Here is a 17,000-nt window from a genome sequence, read left to right on the forward strand (position 1 = left end):
CAACTACAAGTAAGGATGCTTGAAAATAAGTTGTTTGTCAAAACTGAGAAATGTGAATTCTATTCGTCTTTGTTAGTTTTCTTGAGTTCGTCATTGAAAGGAGGCAGGTCAAAGCAGATCTAGGAAAGTTAAGGGTAGAGTGGCCTCATCCTTTCAGTGGCAAGGGACTGCGGAGACTTCTGGAGTTCTGCAAACTTTTACCACAAGTTAGTCAAAGACTAGGAAATTTGAGTTACCTCAATCAGACTCACCTTGCTCGAAGTCCCTTTCTCTACCAGTGCAACAAACCTTAATTTGGAGAGGAGACCTCTAGACTGGTTCCCGTCCACCCAGAGCCCTTGGTACGTTTTATCATTGAGGCATCATTGAAATGACGTACTTCTGACTACTACAATTGTTGACGATTTTTCTAAGCATTTTTTGTTCTCTTAACTTACCTAAGATACCATCCGCTCTACAACCTGCAGATGCCACATGCTCCTGCTACACAACATGCTGACTGAAATAGTCTCAGATTTAGGACTTAATTTCACTTCCCAGGTATCGAAAGCTTTCTGTTCAGCACTACGAGTACAAGAGTAAGTAAATTTATCCACAGGTTTCCATCCACAGACAAGTGGACAGAATGAATGTCTAAATCAGTGCAGTCTTCAATAGCCCATCTACTTGGAGTGCACACATGCCATGGGTAGAATGACCTCTTTGGCCACCGGTTTATCTCCATTTGAGGTCTCCTTAGGATACTTGTCACCCATGCTCCTAAATCTGGAAGATGATATTTCTGTACCTTCAATTTGCACTACTTAAAACACTGTGACAAGTTCTATAAGGACACCAAAGAGGCCATGTTTTCAACAAATCAAAGTAAATGATTTGCTGATCAGCAGTGGACTGCACCCAGCAACCAACCAGGTCAGTCAGTTTAGTTATCTTCAAAAACCTTCCCTCTGAAAACTGACTTCTAGAAGCTCTCTCCCAGGTTAATTTGGCCAATTGAAATCAATCTAATCTTGGTTTGTGGCATCTTGAAACTATATATTAGCAAAATTATGTAATTGGTAGAATACTGTATTATTTATTTTACCTGCCCTTTTCTCCTCTTTGTTGCTGATGTCTATCTTTTATTTAAAAAAAATTGTTACTCCCATTCAGGATCAAAACAATGCTGTTAAATGATGATATGCTAGCTAATCATAACTTTAGCTGCTCACAATCATAGTGGAGTCATGATATAAAACTTGGTTGGATCTAACAAAAGGAACCAGCCTGCCCTCCCCAGTGGAGGGAATATTTCTGTTTCCTTGCATTAATAATATAAATATGTAAATCTATATTTATTGTTTTTGTTTTGTTTATTCCTTTGCCAAGTGGACACATCTCAAAAAAACTTTTCTCTGGAAAAGCTCTCTGAGCTAAACTTCATTATTGTTTCAACACCCTGTGGTACTGGTGGCAGGAGGAAAAAGAGGACGCTGTAAGAGAAACAAACAGAAGTGGAGAAAGACAATGACTGTTAAGGTCCACCAAACATTTGCTCCCAAGGGTCTGTAACTTCATAATGTGGGTATGTTTAAAATAATTAATATCGTCTAACTTTTTAGGATTAGGTGTAATAATTCGTTTACAAAATAGCACTAGCAAGTTAGCTTAATGGCTAGTATAACTTGAAGAGTTTTCATAAACATTAAAGCTAGCATGACAGTTTACGACTTTTAGACAGTGTATAACTGTTAAAGAGAAGTTGGCTACCCTGGAAGTAAAAGTGAAAGTTATTGTTATTTGCTAACATCCTAGCTGGATACAAAATTTAACCACCAAAACTTTTGTATGTCAGTCAGATCATTTTTCCTTCAGAGCTTCTCTGCCTCAGAGAAATGTCATGTACAATATTATCCAGACAAGATGGAAGATTTGATCCTCACCATCTAAGGTACATTAAATACAGTGCTCTAAGTCCTGATACTACTACGTGGCAGCTGTTAGCTACAGAATCCAAGGCTGGGGAAGGTTATTTGGAGGTAAACCCACACAGCTTGGGCTTGCTAAGTGGCACAATTATCGTGCTTACACAGGGCTTACATCCATAGCACACACCTGGCACAATTGCCTTGGTGTCCATTAGTGTAAACCAACCTTTGGAAATGCATACAAAGCCCCAAACACCCCTTCATGAAAAATAAGAGGAGCGATTTAAGTTTGAGGTTGATATACAGCAGGTACCTTCAAAGGCCGTAAAAGAAGAGATTGTTTTTTGTCTGTATGTACCCACACGTGTGAGTCTGCAAATTTGCAGTCAAGCACATACACGACACGATCATTTAGAAGCAAACGCTACCATCTCATGAACTCCATATGCACACACCCCCTCCCAAATCCACACACACATGAGAAAAACCCAGCCACTTAGTCTTTTTTAAGCCCCTGTTTAAACTACCAATCTGACCAGGTAGCTGTTTATTTTCTCTTAATTATTTTCTTCATTTTTTTCCTCCCATGGATCAGAAAATAAAAAATGTATAATTGGACTCCCCAAGCTCTCGTTATCCAGTCACACATATTTCATAGTGAAATAAAAACGGTTGAGTAATGAACGCTGGAATTTGACCCCTACACTGTTGGGGCCAGGCAAAGGTCAAGGAAATTAATTTTGCCCACTCTTGCAGGAGAAAGATGGAGAAAAGGAATAGGAAATGGAGAGAAGCTGAAAGGTTATAAAAACAATAAGACATCCTGTGTAACTTGAACCTTTCAAACTGTGCTATTCAAAGCTGATGAGTTACTTCCACGATTCAAAAGCTCGCATGTCCCTCGTTTACTGTCGTGCACGCATCATGAAACGTGAACTTGTACCCTTGCAGATCTGACCGTGTACATCTTTTCTGTTCTCTCCCTCTAAATTTAATCTACCTCTAAAAGAGCGGTTAAGTGTATGTGTGTGTGTGTGAGTGTGTTTGCGTGAAGCACCTCGAGCGCTGCTGTCATCCTTTTGAGAACAAAAGCACTGAGCATTACAAGCCGGTCCAAGCCGAGTTCTGCCCTGTTATTTATGGAAAACATGGAGTGTATGGATTAAACAGATGATGCCAAGACGAACAACAACAATATATAAAAAAAAGAATGATTCATTTCCCAAACCATGGAAAAGGGCCAAAGGACAAACAAATCAATGGCAGTTTGTATGATATCTGGCCCCGAGCACTGACAGGCCCTGGAGTGTTTGGCATGAATGTAAATGTGAAAAGTGAAGTTTTCTTTATATGTAGTGAGTCAGGCCAAAGCTGGTATCTATATATATATAAATATATATGTAGATATACTATTTTGTCCTGATTAAAGCTCATCAGTGCGTGCATCTGAGGCAGCAGCAGGAGTAGTGTTCTAAATACATACATTTTCCTCATTTTGGCGGAACAGATTAAGCAGGAGAAGCGATGCTGATGATTGAGACAACAGCGAGATCCATCAAATTAGAAAGCAGCCAAAACAATAAAATAATGCACTGGATAAATGATGTCATACTGTAAGAAAAAAAATCTATGGCTTATTGTCTGGGCAGAGGGCCAATTCACATCGCTACACTGGTTACGCAAAGCGGCGGGGACGCTTGGAAACGTGAGCTAGTCATTGGTGGAGCAACAGCGAGAGCGTCTCGCTGCCATTTTCCCGATGTAAATTTTAAAGACGTGTGTTTACGTTGTTAAAACGACCACATGTGAGGGGAGATGGAGGAAGACGAGAGGCGGAGGGAGGACAGAGCGGCGGAGAGAGACGAGCCCTGGCCGGCTGCCACTCATCTGGGCACCTTCTCTAAGTAAGGCAGAAAATCAAACACGCCAGGAAAGATTTAAAGGAGGAAAAGAGAGCAAGGCAAAGGGAGACAGAGAAAGAGAGAGAGAAAAAAAGGAGAAAAATGATTTTTCTTATAAATAGCAGGGCTTGCCAGAAGGCAGAGGAAATGAGAGCAAGTGAGTGCTGGAAAAGAAGGGCTTGAGCTTGACACGGGGCTTAAAATTGAGAGGGGGCGGAAAGAAGGGACCTACTGCGCGAAAATGTCTCCAACCAAAGCAAGGATTAGTGTTCCAACCTCCTCCACTGCAAAGATCCGCCAGTACAACTAATCACCTTCACAGCTCTTCTCTGTCTCCCTCTTCCCTCCATCCCTTTTTTTCACTTTTTTCATTCCCCTCTTCTTCTCTCTTTTCCCTCCACTCTCCTCTGCTCTTTAAAGTATCATTTTGCCCTTCTTGCCATCATTATGGCTAAAATTAAAGCAGAGTGTGTTGTGGCGAGCACGATTAGCCGCCGCAGCCTAACTGGGCGCAATGAGGTGCTCTAGGTTTTCTTTGGAGGGGGGGTTGTTGTTGTTGTTTTGTGGGTTTTTTGGAGTGCGCTGCATTACCGGGTTCAGGAACACGCCGCAAACTTCAAAAGGCATCTACATATATGATGACAAGGGATGTCGCAGATAAACCTCCCCGCTCTCCATCCTCTCAGCGTCAAATCCCCCTCTGTCACTCTATCCCCTCGCTCTTTGATCCACCCTCCTCCTTTCCCACCTTCTCCACCTGTCAGTCCGTCCTTTCCCTCCTTCCCCCTCTTCTCCATCTATCCATCTGTCCATCTCTTCTCCTCCCCTAAGAGAGCTCCTCATCACAAAGATGGCGGCGACAACAAGAACGGCGGTGCGTAAACATAAACAAGTCAAATTGATCACACAGAAGATGAGCCAGGCGGCGGATATTTAAGGGGGTTTGTGATAGAGAAGGGTGCTGTGTGTGTGTGTGTGTGTGTGTGTGTGTGTGTGTGTGTGTGTGTGTGTGTGTGTGTGTGTGTGTGTGTGTGTGTGTGTGTGTGTGTGAAAGTCAGAACAGACGAGAGCGATTAAGCTCCTTTCTCTCTTTTCCTCTTGTAGAAAGATTGGAGGGGACGGTTGGTGGAGGGGTGGGGGTACAGTTGCAGATCCAGAAAAGAGCCACTTCATAAGCAGATGCCTGGCATGCGATTGCAGCCGGGGGAGTGTGCGTGTGTGTGTGTGAATTCATTCTCCTCTATAAATACACGCCGCGTCTCTGTATAGGTGCGAGCGCAAAATGTAATTAGGCAGCGAGGCAGAAGAGCGAGCTGCCTTTTCCTCAATGTTTGCATATTTTGTCCACAAATAATGTACTACAAAGGCGAAGAGAGGAGAAATCTCTCCTGAATATTCATTTACAAAATAACGGTTTGCTGATAAGGCCGAGGCATGTGATAATCAATTAGCTAAATGTTCTACAAAAACCTGGCAAGAAGGGGGAGGTTTTTAAAAAAGAGGAGGAAAAAAGGCAATAAAAATAAATATGCACGCGCATGTTAGTGATGTTGCGAAATGACGAGTTCAGCAGAAGTCTAAATATCGTACGGCATTAGCCTAGATAAAATATCGCCCCCCAAAAAAGAGGGAGCAGGGTGTGTGTTTCTAATGAGTTAGTTTGTTTCCAGCATTCAGGCAATATAAAGGAGCTTGTTTAACATGGAGGGAGCCTAAACGCACCTGCTGTTTCCTGTGCGGTGCACACGGGATTAGGGATCTTACAGGAGACTGTGTGTGTGTGTGTGTGTGTGTGTGTGTGTGTGTGTGTGTGTGGCAGTCAGGACCAGACCTGGTGTCATTTTCACAAGTACGCCTGTTTTTGTGTCGTTTTTGTGGTTTTCAGGCTCACAGCGATCGAGAAACGTGTAGCATTTCAGCAATGTGCTGCGAGGCCTTTGCGAACATGCTCCTGTTTCCGGGGTGACGTCTGCAACGTTTTAACTGTATAAAAATGGAATTATATAAAAGTTTTAAATCCATTTATTTATTCAGAGACGAGTGCTTCCGTGTGTTTGCTAAAATTCCCTGTTGAGATCAACTGCGATCGAGAGCAGTGTTCTAAGTGCTCTACACTACAACATATTTCTCACATATTTTTAAATACGGTTTTCGTCTGTAGAGCACATTATTTACCTGGCAACCACCCCTAGAACAGGGGCATGTCCAGAGGGGAGGTATGGGTGGTCCCACAGTGGACCCAGTTCCAGTTGACTATAGTTCTCAACCTCAGTTGATAAGTGCATGGACAAAAGGTGGATGGTAACCTGATTTATTAATATTCAAGGACATTACTCGAGTAGATAAAACTACAGTGTTGGTGTTCCCTTGTTGCAGGAGGGTCCTAGGATCAAACCCAGGTAAGGCCTTTCTCTGAAGAGTTTGCAGGTTTTCTATAGGAGCTCTGGTTTCTCCTGTGATTGTTGGGTTAACACTGCCTATGTGAGCTCGAGGAACTCTTGTGTACTTAACCCTTGTATGCTATACTTTATGCTGCTTTCTTTTCCTGCTCTAATATATTTTACACCACTACATCTATGCCCCACTCCCAAACTGTTATGGCGGATTGCTGCCCCTCCCTGAGTCTGGTTCTTCCGGATGTTTCTCCTGTTAACCCTTTAAGACCTACCATAGAACCAAGTCCGCTAGAGCTTATCTTTACATTTTTACATGCTGTAGTGCCATTTTTGAGAGCATTTCAAGTTGCTATACATCAATACAACCATTATAGGCCAAATTTTAATAATATGTATGCATTAAGTCTATAGTAACTACATAAATTGCCAAAAAGTGCAATAAACTACAAAAAAATTGAAAATTGTTTGTTTTATTTACATATATTTCTAGTTAGAGACATTTAATAGGTTTATCCCTCAAAAATGTAAATACAAAAAAGTTGCACAAAATAGTTTCCAACAACAGGAAATTTATTTTGAGTGTCTTCATAGTTTTATTTTTGAAATACACCAATTTTTATATATTTATATAATTTGCAAAAAAACCTAAACAAACAGCATGTGCATCAAAATAAACTATTTCCAGCAGTTCAATTTGAGCTCTAAGCATCCCAGAAACTATTCAGAAAAGCCTAAAGTCAAAAATTAATTTTAAAAACACCAATATAGGCTTATAAGGCCCTGAAGGTAAAAAACTACATTTTCCGTGAAAATGCCGTCACTTCTGGTTTTGGCCAGGTAATGGCGGATATGCGATAGTTCACGCTGACGTCTATTCCAACGTAGGAAGTGTTACGAACAGCTGATCGGATCGGCAAAGCGTGTTTCTGGAATATTATGTTTTTGTTACTGCAAACGCTTTTTATGCAATTTTTGCAAAGCTTTATGTGGAAGGAAACCGTGACTTAGGGCAAGCCGGTGGCATAAGATGTAAGTACAACTCCTCCGGTTTCATATGCAAAAAAAATTATTGCGCTAGCTTAAGTGGGTCCGGTTCTACAGGGATTTAAAAATAGTTATGCAAAACGGAAGTGACCGCTCCGACCGGCTTTAAAGGGTAAAACGGGAGTTTTTCTTTCCCACTGTTGCTCATATGGGGTCGTCCAATTTTGGGGGTTTTCTTGGAATCATCGTGGGGTCTTTACCTCACATTAAAATTGACTGAATTGATATTTAGTATCCAGTTATTGTTCTTTGTATGCCCAGAGCGTTCTCACTCCCGAGGCGTAACATGTCGACGTTTTGTCACGTCCCGCGGCGTTCCTGAGGAACGCGAAAGGAGACCTTCGGCGTTCTTATGGTACGCGGCGGGTTATGGCTGGAATCCAGTGCAATGACGCTCCCGCGGTAGTAGACGTTCCAGCCCTGTATTCCAGCCCTAAACCTAACCTTATCCCTAGCCCTGACCATAACCTTATTCCTGACCTTAACCAGGACTTTAATGATGTTAAATAGCGTGTTTCTAAGCGATTTGAAGAAAAAGAGCGAACATGTGTAGGTTCAGTCCAGACGGTTCTCATATTTCCTCTTTTTCCGAGGTCGTCATTTAGGAACGTGGTGGGTAGCCGAAAACGTAATATGGTGACGATTTGTCACCTAGCGTAAAATGTTACGCTTTGGGAGTGAGAACGGGTTGGTATGCCATGCCATTTAAAAAATGTTGCATATTTTGAAATATCAATGTACTTATATGTGAAATAAGATCATCTCCGCCTGAAACATTAAAGTGATAAATACATATAATAATAAATCATTAATCGTGATCTGATGATATAATATGTATACGCCTTTTATTTTAAGCATGATAAGTACATTGTGAGCTTTTGTACTTTTGCTTAAGTATGTTTAGACTTTCACTGAAGCCACGTTGCAAATCAGTGTTTCAATACAAAATTCTTACTTTTCATGTAATGCATCTGAGCCTGAAGGGCTGCACATGAGCATGAAACATACCTACATGTTTTCTAAGCCAGTTTTTACACTGTATCACCGTATTTACTTTTTAAAAATCAAATATTCTTTTTCACCTGATTTCACCTGATTTCAAAGTTCTGGAAACACTCGTGATATAGAATTACAAATTAATATGCATGTTTTTGGACTCTGGGTGGAAGCCAAAATTTACACACGAGCTTAAACAATGAACCTCGTTGCTGTTAGATGACACCGCTGCTCTACCGTGGTGCCAAGCGCCCCTCTCCTGGTTTCTGTACAGTCTTTTTCAGCTGAGATGATAAAACAATGAAGACACAGTTGTGCACAGAAGACGACAAACAGGGATCCTGCGAACACAGACGCAACTCAATTCTCCTCGGTCCCCGCCGCCTCACCTACTGGCCCCTGAGCGGCTCCACTGGGGGTTAAACACCTTGCTAAAGAGTACCTCACTGCTGCTAATAAGGAAGACAAGAGCTGAAGCAGCGACATTAGAGCGGCGCGTCTAGTCCCAAATGCCACGTGAAATAAATGTTATTTTGCATTTTCTTATGCAATTAATCATTTATCATTTAGTTGATTTTCTGTCTGTTGACTAATCAATTATTCAGCTCTTTCACACCCAGATCTCTGTATCACATCAGATGTAATTGAATTCTACAGGCAGTACTGCAGCATTATGTATTACAGTGCAGTGCTACTGCATGTAAAACCAATTAAAATACAAGCGATTAGACTGTTCTCTATTAATAACCGCTAACAAACACTGGTGTTAGATATAACAGTCCCTTTTAATGTGAACAATAAGTGTCAGCTCCTCCAGGCCCGGAGCCCCTGCTGCTGTGCAGGGCATGTCGTCCTCTACTGACCGCACAGCGAATTACAGCTGACCCTGCCTCCTGGAGCCAACCTGGCAGGGAACAAAGAGGCAGCGCTGTGCCAAAGAGGCCTATCACTCTCTCCTCTAGAGGGGAGGTAGAAGGGGGGCGCCTCCAGGAGAAGAAGAAGAAGGAGGAGGGGGTGTGCAGGGTTAAGGGAGTACTGCCATACTGGAGTAATGCAGCTGTGGACTCCCACCGAATGAGGGGCAAACTGTTTCAGGAGGAGGCTGGGGTACTGGCGGTGGTGGCTGCTGGCACCGACGGGGTGGGCTGGTAAGACATCTGTCATCCTATCATCAATGCTGTCACATCATAGAACAAATGGGCTGTGGGATTTTTACAGCCCCCCAAAAACAGGGAATGGCAAAAAAAGGTGTCAGTTAGCATGTGATCTATCGCTGCTCTTTTGTGCCTTTTTCAATAAATGTCGGCCACCGCGCTTCACCCCATCAAAGGCGGCGGGGAAACAGTTAGTAAGCGAGAGACAGAATGCAAATATGACAAAATCAAAACGAGCTTGGGATCAGGACAAAGTGCCACACGTGCTTGGCTGAGGGCCCAAACCACGTTTCGGGGTCTGAAGCGAGAGTAAGAAGGGAAGAGCGTCATGCTTAATCCCCCCGTTTACCCCACCACCATCCCTGCTCTTTTTTTATTTCTTTAAAGTGGGGCTGCCGTACCTACGCCGTACCTACGCCGTACCTACGCCTGTGAAGAAGTTTATCCATGTGGCGCCCACGTGACAAGGCGGCCAGCTTTGTTGCCAAGAGAGCGAGGCAGAGCTTTGAGTGACGGTGCACCCAGCCACCTATACCCCCTCAGCGAAACTCTTCCCTGTGCACCGGCTTCGGGCTTGGCTGTGAAAGGAGGCAGCAGCGGCTGTAGTAGTAATGGTGGCGGCGATGGTGGTGGAGGGGGGGATAATTCTGACATCATGTTGCCCTCTTTTGGTCAGCACTTGCAACTGCAGCCCACTGTCCTTTCACCTCAAAGGCAGCTCGTCTTCCTCACGATGCAGCGACACGATGAGATAAGAGCAAGGGAGGTCTAATTTATGGAACAGCCAGTGTGACGAAAAATCGTGGACATTGAACCCTTTTTTTAAAAAAAATTAGACAATCTAAAGAATTTACCTAAGGCCAAGCTGGGTCAGATCCCTGCGATAGAGCAAAAAAAATTTCAACCCATCGAATGTGTTTTCCCTCCATGATTATCATGCAGCTTCTCACATCTAACAGCTCCACATTTTCATACTTGTGAGTCAAGCCTGGATTAGAATTTTTTTTTATTTTATTTTTGGCAGTATCCTGTCTACCAGATTTGAGAATCAACAAGGCCAGAGTTTGGTTTCCGTCCTCATCTTTCTCTCACGTTTCCTCTCTTTAACCAGGTAAAACACTAAAAGATTAAAAAAAAAAAAAATTTAAATAAAAAATTAAGAAGCAGCAAGATGGAGTACAAACCAAAAAAAACCTGCATGCGAGCATAAACTGGGATTAGTGTGAGTTTGAAAAAAGGCGACTAAAAACGAAGAAGCAATAAATCAAAAGGCGAGATGCTGGAGGTTTTTCTCTCTTTAAAATTGACAGGAATTACTCACAAGGTCTGCGCATTGTTTGCGGTGTAAAAATGACATGTTTAAGTGGATCTTTAGAAGACTGTGAGGATGCAAGACATACATAGGTGTGTATGTATTCGAGGAGGAGCAAGTCTCAAAGTGAGATTTGTGTGCAGGAGCGCGCAGTGACGGCCACTCGGCGAGAACAAAAACCACGGATGGAATAAAATGTGACACCTACTTCAATACTGATATTCTTTGTGTTAATTGTTTCAGGAATGTTGGAAAAGTAAGAAATTAAAAGTTTAATTTAAACAGTTAGGAAAGGGTTCACACACAGAGAAAGTTCACATCCAGCCAGGAGTGACTGCACCGGCCGGTGTCAGAGGTTACGTGAGGAGAAAACAAGCGCGAGTAGATAAGCGAGCTTAATCGCTGAGCACGGAGTGGCTTTTAAGTGTAAGTGATGCTGAGTGTGGATTGAGGGTTGAGCCTAGCGTTGTGCTGTCAAGAGCGCAGCATGCTGGTAGCGCCAGTCGCCAGGCAGAGCTCCAAGCCATTTCCCCTAGATGCATCTCGACTGAATCAATAGGACCCTCACAGCATATCATTAGACGTAAGTATTATAATTACTTGTGTTATTAATTTTGCCTTAATACCAGGGATGATATGATATGTAATTCAACCCTGTTGAGGAAGGAGAAAATAAGATAATCACAAATGCATCTCTTGTGAAAATCAATGCTGAAATGGATATTCCAATAAAGCCAAACCACTGCCCCTGTGTGTTTTTTTTCTTCTCCATGCATATCAGCCAATCATTTTACGCATTCGTGTGGAAAAAAATATATAAATATGTCCGACATATTTCACACGGGCCACCCCTGTCCGAGGCAAAACAATATGGATTTGTGTTGCCTCGCAAACAATTTTAATAAAAAGCTATTGATTGGGGATCGAGCGGGTAGCCTGTGGGCGCTGAGCACCAGACCCCAGTGGGTCCAGATCATTAATGTCCTCAACTGCTGGCTTCACTGGCGCAAATTTGTTCAATAAGGGTCTGGCACGCATGCTTCGGGGGTTTGATTTTGATACAGACACGTCAAGCTGTTTGCCCCCCCCCCAGCACAGGCCACAAAACTAAATACAAAAAAACATGAAGGAAGCCTGTTTTCTGTTTTTTTCTGTGTGAATATCACAAAAAAAAATCTAAATGGTGCACATGACTTCAAAAATAAATACGTTTTAACACGCTCACTCCTGCTCAGCTGAAGTGCTCGCTGCAAATATTGCCTGCGTCTCCAGAGAGAGAGACACGGCGCACGGCAATCCACACCATGCAGCGCGTCATCAGGCATCCTCCTGACAGACGGGGTAAAAAGTGTAAAACACACTCTCACATCCTCTGCTGTGTGCCACCTAAATGTATGCAGCCACAATATGTACATCCAAGCAAGAAGCATGTGCGCGCACACACACTCATTTACACATACACTCGCGTATACTTTTGTTGAGCAGGTATCAAAGCCTCGGTGTGGCGAGACAGTTTTAATTACCAGGTACTTTCCTTATGCTTATGATTTCAATTTCTCTCTGCAAAGCTGGTAATGATATTCAAAAAGCCTGCTGGCAACTCCGACTCCTTCTTCTCCCCCTGTCTTTCCTTCCCACTAAAATGTGAATACCCTAGTTTATGGGCTTATTTGTCCTCCAGTCACTTTCTAAAATCTTTATTCTGTCGAACATGTCTTTTCTTTCTTTCTTTTTTTAATGTGAGCCTCACTGGAAGGAATGGCAATAAAGGTTTTTTAGGGGGGGGAAGAGAGGAGCGGAGTAGGGAATGGGGTAGGGTTGGGTGGGAGGGGGATCAATGTAGAATGTATTATCCTGCACTACTGAGACCTACTTCAATAATAAAAGAATTGATCCTTTAAAGTGAAGCTTTATTCCGGGCCTGGCATAGTGAAGGAGGATGGTCCATTCCAACACTGCACAGGCCAGATGGAGACTCACAGCAGGCAATTTCACCACCCACCCAAAGTTTTTCACATTGTATTTTAAATCTGTGTTAGAATCAGTTGCAAAATCACAGAGGAATTCTTGCTGAAATGCATGCATTATAGAGAAGCATGTCCAATAACGCAGCATATGTTATAACATATTCTGCTGGTGGTACTCAGGCAAAGCCAAGCTCAAAAGAGCTTTTTTTGGAGGCTTGAGGGATTAATACATAGGATAACTTAATCTAATATTTTATAGCTTGTTAGTCATAGGATCTCATTAATGTCTACATTAATCTACAGTGATTTCATAAATTTAATTTATAACGCTCTGACGTCTCAGTCATCATCAATAAAAACCCTAACCCTTTTTTTAAAATTGTTTACGGTTAGGGTTGGGGTTACTACACATGATAACTTAGGGACAAGCAACCTCCCCAGGGTTAGGGTTCAACCTTTTTTTTGCAGCTATCAGTTAAAAAGGTAAATTTTCAAAAACTACAAGATGGCACATTTTGGCATTATTGTTTTCGACATTTTCTTAAAAAAGGCAAACCTATTAACCAAACCCTAACCATAACTCTAACCCTGAATATGTCGATGGCAAACTGCTGGATGATGATAACAGGTATAAATATCGTGCTGTCAAAACAGGAGCTGGACACATCAGATCCCAGCAGTGCTTCTGTACACAGCCGCCAGTCGTAAAGCGCCAGCAGTAATCAAACATGAGGGGTGTATATGTAACAAGCACACTTCACAGTATGCCTTAACAAGCACACTCCACACGCTAATCAGCTCAAGTGGACTTGCATCCATGGCTTTGGTTTCCACCCGGCTCAGATGATGAAACTATTTGGATGGTATCAACAGACATCACCGATTCGCGCAAAGGTTCGTCGTGGTGCGGCTGGGAGGGATGATGCCTGTGGTGCCCAGTGATTAAAACAAAGCGTTGGATGCAAAGAGAGGGTCAGAACTAATCGGAGAGAAATAACACACATACACAGGGCGTGCTTTTTCTCAGCAATCTTAAATGCTACCTGCATCGATTCTCCCGCAGGCCTCCAAAGACTTTTCTTCTCGCAGGACAGACGAATCGACACAGCGTCACACTGGGAGCTCTGCAGTATCCACAACTGTGCGGCAGCAAAGGCCACAAACAGCATTGTGAAGTTCACCTGACCACTCAGCAGTTATGGGACTGATCTCCCCTTGGCAAGAAGAAGGCCTTACAGGAAGGAGTTACCACTCTGGAACAACAGCCAGCAACAACCACCTCTCCCTAAAGAGCTGTGGATTATACAAGGGGTGGGGGGGCTTCACCTCCTAATAGCCTTCAACAGCACAGTGGTGGAGCAAAATGGACAATTTAGAATACCTGGAGTCCCTATTCACAAGGACTTCAGAAGGGCTAGTTACACTCCAATGTAGAAAGAAAGAAAGAAAGAAACCCAGCAAAATTGTACCTGTGTGTCCTTAAGTGCATAAAGACATTTGGCTTGAATCTTTAAATCTGCGGGGACTTCTACCAAAGACAGCCGTCTGACGGACTGCTTTACTGCCCGATATGTCAACTACATCAGCAAGGACCGTGAGGCTCCACAGAGGGTGGTGCATTGCTCAGCACATCATTGGGTGCAAGCTGCACAAGTCTGCGAGAGCCGTAAACCCAGCAGTGCCTCAAGAGGTCCCCGAGAGTCATAAAGGACACAACACAACAGCCTGTTGTTCCTTTATACACCACGCAGTAGCAGACTGAGGAACAGCTTTCTTTCACAAGCAATAAGACTACTGGATTAACACAAGTGCGATCCAGCCTCTGTGCACTGCCATTTTTATACGTAGTATGTATTTGTTCTTACAACTTAAAATACTGAACCTCTTAATATCCACAAATATTATTATTAGCAACTCATCTATATTCAGGGTTTGATTAACTTTTACTTGTTTTTTTAGATTTTAACAGAAATAAGCTAACCCTAACCCTTTGCTGATGTGTGACATTTTTTAGTTTCTTATCATTTTCCCAACCTAACTCTAATCCTACACTTATTTTACTTTATTAATTGTTTCTTATTTTCCAAGAATCATGCACAAAAATACTGATTTTATAATAGAGAAAATGAATTTTAGCAGATTTAGCTACTAACTAATTTGCATACACAATCCCTGAGCAGGTATTCACAGTATTAGAGTAATATAATAAAATAAAAACACACAGCTTAAAATGCCAAAAATCACATGCACTGTGAAACCATTACACACACCCCGATTCAATAACCACACTATGCAAACACTACATACACACAGTATAGAAATTGGCATCATTTTTAAGCATTTAATCATTGTTATTATTATTTATGCATTACTATGGAACCTCCCAGCCTTAATATTTCACAATTATGTGAAAAGAAAAATTATACTGATGTGTAACTAAAGTGTCACCAGTGAGCTCAACGTGACTTCTTTCAATGTCTTTTTTTCCCTTCTAATGAATATGATGATATCATAATATACAAAACGAAAAGCAGCAAGGCCTCCTGTGTGACAGGCTGCAAACAGCACTGATGTTGCTCGTCATAGCACGGATGGGTGAAACAACTGACACCGATAACTGAGCCTTAGAAACGATGTGCTGCTGTTTCAGCGCCTGTGCAGCTGCTTGAAGCCTGACAAACAAAAATATTTCCAACCTTCTAATTTTTTAAAGTTAGAAGGGTAAAATTCAGATCTGGAAACCTGATCTACAGACTTGTATTCCTTTTGCACCAGGGCGCACAGCGTGAAAAGTAATAACAATTTGCACATTAAGTCACATAAAATATCTGGTTTTTGCAGCCTTAATTAAAAAATATGTATATATTAAAACTTCCCTAACAACACACACACATACACACACAAACGGTGACCCCAAATTCCACCCATAGATTGGTGGTGGTGAGGGTGTGTGTGTGAAGAGACGGGACAGATGCCCGCTCCTGTAATCCCATCAACTCATGTCAGACAGCAGTCTGGATACAAGCCTATCTGTGAGGCCTGTAATCCACGGGCTAAGACTTCACACGCAGCACTTATCGGTCCACACACATGCAGACACACACTCTTACGAGATATTTGGGGGAGAAAAGTGATAGTAGATGGGTCCCCCACTCAGTTTGTGTGAGGGAAAGGAGAATCTGCATGTAAGCGAGGTTAAAAACATCTTTTAAGATTCCAAATCCTGTAAAATAATCACAAGTAAATGGATCAGATGAGCTTTAAAAACTAGTTGAAATGGATCTTAAAATACAAACAGAAAAGCAAACAAAAAAAAAGATTTTTACTGAGGATGGGGAAAAAGAACAGAAATTTGATTACACTGTGAACAAAATCTGTCTGGCTTTGATGGAACTGAGAGTGCCGAGCGTGTTGGTGCTGACATATTACATGCAGAATAATAAAATAAAGAAAAGATGCTCTGCATAATTTGTACATTAGAATCTGACTAGTGGAAGAAAAAGAAGAAGCAAAGAAAAAAACACGTCTTGAGATAGGAACGAGAATAAAAGCCACAAACACTCCCACTGCGCTTAAAAATCGCAGAATATGCTATTCAGATAAAAAAAAACATTACACATTCATTCAAACGGTGCTCAAAAAGGACAAAAACACAAGATAATCTACAAGCGGGCATGCACAAATTCCTTAATGCCGTCAACACAGTTTTTTTCTTTTTTTTTGCTGTCAACCCATTCAATCAATCAGCGGTCCAGAGAACAATATGTTCCATTATCATTCAGATACATGCAAAACGCCACGGAGAGAGAGAGAGGAGGGAGAGGGGGGAAAAAAGAAGAAGAACGAGAGAGATAAAAAAGGCAAGTCGGACAAGGCACCCCTGCTCATGTCTTCCTTCAAAGAGAGGGAGAGGGAGGGAGGGAGAGAGAGAGAGAGAGAGAGAGACTCAGGGTGCAGGACCCACACGGTGTAGTTCCAGCCAATTGCGTTCCAGAGAAGTGACCATGGCCAGTGATAAACAAAGCACCATAGATCATTCTTCTCCCAGACGGAGCCCGGCGCTGGAGGCAGCGGAAGGGAGAGAGCGGTCAGACAGACAAGAGAGCAAGACAGAGAGAGAGGAGACAGAGAAGACCACAGAGAGCTCACCGCCTATATTGCCCCTCTGCTATCCTCAGATGCTACATTTTGACGCCCTTTTTTTTTTGCAACTGGAATGCCATTAAAGCCGGCCGTGTCGCACGCCTGCAGAATTTGTCTCTGTGACAAGAAGGAGAGAGCGAGCCAAGAGAGAAAGACAGAGAAAGAGGGAGGGAAGCTGCT

The 17,000-nt window shown here is 42.5% G+C and overlaps 1 long non-coding RNA gene across 1 annotated transcript in view; it reads right to left on the minus strand.

Annotated features, from left to right (window-relative positions):
• Nucleotides 1-17,000, minus strand: part of LOC146561511 (uncharacterized) — a 512,369-nt gene that overhangs the window by 494,931 nt on the left and 438 nt on the right. The window lies entirely within an intron of this gene.

This window comes from Mchenga conophoros, linkage group LG13 (assembly GCF_057382185.1).
Source record: "Mchenga conophoros isolate Kocher_MC1m ecotype Shallow Benthic linkage group LG13, M_conophoros_male_GT1.1, whole genome shotgun sequence".
NCBI classification, from domain to species: Eukaryota; Metazoa; Chordata; class Actinopteri; order Cichliformes; family Cichlidae; genus Mchenga; species Mchenga conophoros.